The sequence below is a fragment of the Rhyacophila brunnea genome, unplaced genomic scaffold, assembly GCF_057557595.1.
Source record: "Rhyacophila brunnea isolate RB1 unplaced genomic scaffold, BYU_Rbru_1.0 scaffold_68, whole genome shotgun sequence".
Classification (NCBI taxonomy): Eukaryota; Metazoa; Arthropoda; class Insecta; order Trichoptera; family Rhyacophilidae; genus Rhyacophila; species Rhyacophila brunnea.
The window spans coordinates 432574-438978 of record NW_028233337.1 but is presented as its reverse complement, the minus strand read 5'-3'; positions in this window follow the sequence as shown (position 1 = coordinate 438978).

Below are 6405 nucleotides of genomic sequence, written 5' to 3'. Positions count from 1 at the left end.
GTTTAATCTTAATTCAAAAAAAAATTATTCTCTTCATATCATTATAAAACTTATCGTAACAATAAAAAAATTACCTACTTCGTGATTTAAATATTTTCTACCATTTACATTTATTGATGAGAATTGTTTTTTTTGTTGATAAGTTTGTTTTTCTTAAAAAAGCATTATAATACTTTAAATCGAAAATCAGTTGTTTTATTTATTATTTCCTTCTATTGCCTATTTTTCGTATTAATCCATAAACTTCTGTTTTTATAAAATTTAGTCTGAATTGCTATTTATCTATGTCACAACTAAGAATGGTGTCTCATAATATAGAACCTTAGTTCCAATTATTGTCGTTTTAATTGCAGGGTATAGTTTGAGTAGGTAACTTTTATCCCAACTAGAAAATTTATTCTGTTTTATTAATAATACATTTTTTAGACAATTCATATAATCTTGATTTAAAATTTTAGAACATCAGTATTACTTCTTAAAAAATATAATCTAAAATGCCAATAAGTCTTATATCATATTATCTATCTATCATATTATGTGATAAGCCTTTGAAAATATTATCAGATTCTAATATAAAAAAAGTTGTTGCTCCTTAATGACAAAAGCTATCTTCTAAAATTTACAAAAAAGATTTTTCTACGATAAATCCAAATAAATTAAACATGTGCTATCTAATATTTATTTGGCCTTAATATATGAAATCAAGAGATTATTTGCTATAATTAGTATAAAAATGATTCTTAGTAACCCAGCTGGACTCCATTGAACAATTTAAAGTTTTTAACATGTATTTTTCTGTTTTTTTTATATTGGATGTATTTACATGTAAATAATTATTTTTGTAGCCATTTCTTAAGTATAAGTTTTACGTTCAATCGATAGTAAAAATTGCTTACTTTATTTGCAACCTTCATGAAACACATTTTTTCTATGATAAAGTTATTATTATTTTTGCCTGTTATTTTCTATTTCGCTTGTTTAGCTTATTTTTAATAATAATAAAATATATATACTACGCAGTCTTGGTGTTTGAAAGAACAAAAATTTATAATATTTTGCATTTCTGCAAAAAAATATATGCTCATAAATACAATAAAAATAATAACGAAAAACAATTCTATTTTTTTAAACTTTATATTATAAAAAAATAAATTTATTATGAGAATTCATTAAAACTATAATATGTTTAAATACATAATGTATGCTTTTTTAAACCTCTGTTAAAAAAAATGCTTAAAAACTCAAATAATTCCCATTATCATATTATATGTTTTGTGAATATACATTTGCAAAGAAATATATACTTTTTTCATGAATTTATTTGTATTCGCTGTTCATACTGAAAAAAATGAAATAATTTGTTTATATATCAAAAAATGATATTACAGTAAATGACTAGTCTTCTTTTTCTTGCATGCAACCCACTTAATTTGCTGGAAATGATTTTTTTGGATAAGTTTGATTATTATAAATTATATTGGCAGCATAATTAAACCGACATGTTATTTTTTTTAAAAAACTGGCTATCGGGATTTTATTTCCACTAAAATCCTATTTCCTGAAATCTTTGCACAATTTAAGTTACTCATAGCTGAAAAATCGATTTTTAAAGTTGAATAAAAAATATTAAAATAGGTTAATGCCATGTGTTTATTGTTTTTAAGCTTATAAAAAAATTGATTCATTTAAAATTATGTAATAAAAGCATAAAAAAAGACCCATATCAATTTTTTTTCGTTCATAGACGCATCAAAAGTACTCATCGTCATATTAATTTATGTTATAGCGCAATAAAGATGTATTAATAATTTTTACTAAAGATTAAAAAGAAAGCATAATAGTATATAAAAAGATAGGGTTTGAAAAATCTTAATTCTTTCAGTAGAATGTATTTTTTATTATATTAATTTTCAGAGAAGAAAATTATTTTACCGAAATTAAAGTCGTTATATGATTTATATTGATTATATAAAAAGACTTTTGGATTTGTTTGTATAATGCTGTATTTTCCATACACTATTTATAAAAACCTTTTTATTCACGTAATAAAATTCGATATATATTTTTACATAAAATGAAGATGGAACTCAGTACGGGAAAATAATTTATATCTGGAGTATAAATAACTAAAAAAAGGTTTATTATTTATTATTTTATTTTACATCGGTCTTCGAAAATTATTTGTGATCGTATTTGTTATTTATCAACATTTATTTTATAAAAATCAATGATATAAGGGTCTCATTGAAAAAAATTAAAAACTATTTTTATCTTACATTTATAAATTTAATATTATTTTTCGAAAACACAATAAAATATTCATAAAAATCAAATTTATTTTTCTTCTATAACGTTTGAAAAAATAAAAATTCACTATACAGATTCAGACATAGTAAAAAAAATTTAAATAATTGTAATAAATTTTCATCCTATCATATAATTAGCGATGAGTTATAGAAAAATTTAAAATATATTTTTTTGCTGCTATAATTTTTATATTTATTATTCCCCTTTATCAAATTTCACATTCACCCATAAGATATGAATTGCAAGGTGATAAGAAAATAAAAAATTATATCTAGAGGAAAAAAGCATCTGGAAAATCGAAGCGATAGAAGATGCCTGTAAGGTAATTAAGATATCAAATCTATTCTTTTTGTTTTATCCACGATATTCTTTCGATAACAAATTTTGAGCACGTAATCCAATTATAAAGTAAAAAAAAACATGAATATTCTTCAAATGTTAACTTTTTATACGAGTAAAAGCAACTTAAATCATAATTTAAATCAACATAAATGGTGACATGGTAATTAAAAATGCGTTACTTTAAAAAAAATTGCAAATCATACAGAATTCGAAATATATAAAAGAAACAATAAACAACTTGTTGTTTAGTAAGTATTCAAATTATATTTCATTGGGATATTTTTGTCTTAAATATGTTTTAACGCGAAATTTTTTTAAATTTTGGAGCGCAAAAAAATAAACTACCTTTTCATGTATTTTTAAGAAACTTATAATATATCGAAAATATCTGATATTTAAATGTTACCATAATAGCCAAAATAAATAAATAAAAATTAATTTTGAGTTCCAATCACATATTGTTTGATTTTACATCAAATGGAATATTTATAATTTTTTATTGTCAAAATATAAAAAAGTTCAAACGTTTATAACTCAACAAAGTATAAAAATGTCATACAGCTTTTTTCATCATTATAAATGAATTTTAGAATGTTGAAATATACAAAAAAAATATAAAAATTCATCACATGTAACTTTTATATTTTCAGCATTAAAAATATAAGAAAAGATAAAGATAAATCGTAAAAATATATCTTAAGTCTGATAAGAATCCCAAATAAATACTTGATCATTTTTACTTTTAAGGCATAACATTTATATAAGTCTAATTAATGCCAATTTGTTTGTATAAAAATTAGTTTAGTAATTATTTTTGTGCATGAAAATTATATATTAATATCTGCAATAAAATGGGCGGTTCAAATATGTCTTTTATTTTTCATGAATTAATTTATAATGAAGAATGAAAATCTGCAGCTTCTTATGGCTCAAAAAGATATTATATTGAAAAAGATCACGATATACAATCGGTACATGTTATTATATACATTTGATTAATTATGGATTATATTCCAAATTTAGTAGATATTTTATACGAAATGGTATAATGAAATAAGTTCAAAGAATTAATTAATATAACTAGATATTGACCAAACGCATTAATTTAATATTAAAATGATTTTGAGGATAGAAATTTGCTTAAAAAAGTAACTGAGAATATATTGTTCGTTAAAAGAAATATCGCAAAAATAAGTAGTAAATATTAAGTGAATTTGAGAAAAATTAGGTATAAGAAGTACGCAGATGTATGTAATTGCCAATTGTAGTAGAAGATTTCCGAGTGTAACGTTTTTATTATATTTTATTTAATTCTGTAGACTTTAAAGAACTAGAAAAAGGAAATTTTTATTTCGTATATATGTTATGACAATCAAAGTTATATTTAATGCATGTAATTAGAGAATGAATATGCAGTATAAATCTATTATTAATACAAATTGCTTTTTCATGCTATAAAGTCAATCTAATTCAACATAGAATTTTGCATTAGTTCTAATTATATCATTCTATAAAAAGTATGATGTGTAAATAATTTATGACCATTTTATTTAATTGATTTTTTCTATACATTTTGAGTCTAAATGCATAAAATAGACCATCTGTATTTTTTTCAGGTATATAAAGTTTCTGCTATTAATGCTCCATACAGTCATTTTTAGTAAATTTGGCATCGAAAAAAAAATGCATTTCTCTATTTAATATGATATATTTATAGAATTTAGCGTATAAATTAATCAGTTATTCCTGTATAAAAATCACAAATAGATTGTCTTTTATGTTAAGATACTGCACATACGTAAAGTTTACAAATTTTAAATGTTTTGTAAATTTTTTTATTGCGGCGCGTACCGTTTTTTCTAAATTTATATTTTTAAGTTGTTTAGTTAGCAAAATTTATTCGCATTTTTATTATAACTAAAAGTATAAATACCATAGTACTATTGAAAATCACAATATAATTTTGATCATTGTAATGGTTTCCATTACAATAAATGATTCTTTTTCTTAATATGTCAATCTGATCTAGTAACTTGGCCAAACTGGTTTGGAATAGATGGAAAATATTTAAATAATATAAGTAAATAAAAATACACTGAGATATGCTTCTTAAAGTTTTATCGATTTTTAATGGATATCATGAACCTAAAAACAACATTTATGTCAGTGCAAAGCAATATTATATGTTTTCATAATGAAAAAAAATCATATTCACATATGAACATAAAAATGGTTTCATGTACACCTTATATTTCAGATAATACAATAATAATAGAAAAAATTTGTAAAATAGACGATAAACTATGTCATATTATAAATAATTGATATTGCCACAAATGAAATAGCTATAGTCACATTAAACATCTAGAGATATAAAAATATACAATAAGATTACATACATATAAATTAAACAATCCAAGTATCAGATAATAGATTATGATGTCTTTACGGGGAAAATTCTGTATACTGTTTAAAAGCAATAAAATGGTAAATATGTGCATAATAAAAACGGAAATAATTTCATCATCTATCGATCTATATTAATGGTCATATTTAAAATAGCCGCATATGTGAAAACGATGTATTTGTTCATATTGTTTTCTATTTAGATTTTTTTACTGATATAATTATAGATAATGCAAAGATTATTTTTTTGAAAATAAACCAAAGAAAATAATATACTATTGTCTCATAAAAGGTTCGACAAAGTGAAGATCAGCAAGTATCTTTGAAAGAACGTGAATTTTTTCGTTAATGTTCCACTATTAAAAAAGAATATTGACCGATAATATTGTTTGGAAAATATTAATACTAAATGAAACCTAAGGGTCTAACCAAGTAAATTATAATAATAGAGCAGAAATATGTAGCTAATCCTATAATATATAAAGTGCATAGTATAAACTGGAAGTAAATTAGCACACGATTTCTTTATAAACGATTTCATATTGCAGGTTTCGTCTGTCTTTATAAACTAGCACATATAAAAATAAAGTTCCTATTATAACTTATACTTCAAACTTGGCCCATATACTAGATATTTATAAAAAATGACATTAAGAGGTAATTGTTGCATATAAAATATTTTTTGATCGTTTCCAATTAGTTCATAGCATATAATTTTATAAATGCCATTTAAAAATTTGTGACATAGTCAGTAAAAGGTATGCTCGAGTAAGAAAATCCCTCTTCATATTTTAATACACAAGATCCGATTTTACTTTATATTTTTTATTTTATATTGCATAATCTAAAAACCTCTAGAAATTTTGTTTAAAAGCAAATCGGCTAATAAAGGCAATATTTAGAATGTATTTAAATCTAAATCTGCTATTTCTAAATTTTAAGCCCTGTCATATTCGGACTGATTGCATTTTAGCATAAAACGACAGGATTTTATTCACATACAAGACCAATGTTATGTTATTTCAGAAAAGCATCAGCAGCAGATATATACATGCTATATTTTGTGAATCAATTTTGTTCTTCAACTATTTTTTGGACGCAAGGCAAAAATTCGATTTCACTGATAGTTTAATCCGAATTTTTATAGTTAAGTTGACCCAATTGAAATATATATTGTAATGTCTTTTCCTTTTTATTATTACTCATTTTTTAAATGATTAAGCAGATTACTGAATATAAAGTGCCAAATATATTTATTTAAATCCACGGAATTAAAAATTTATATAATTATGTATTGGAATTACTGTCTTGACTAAGTAATTTACTAGCACATGATATCTGGTATGTTTT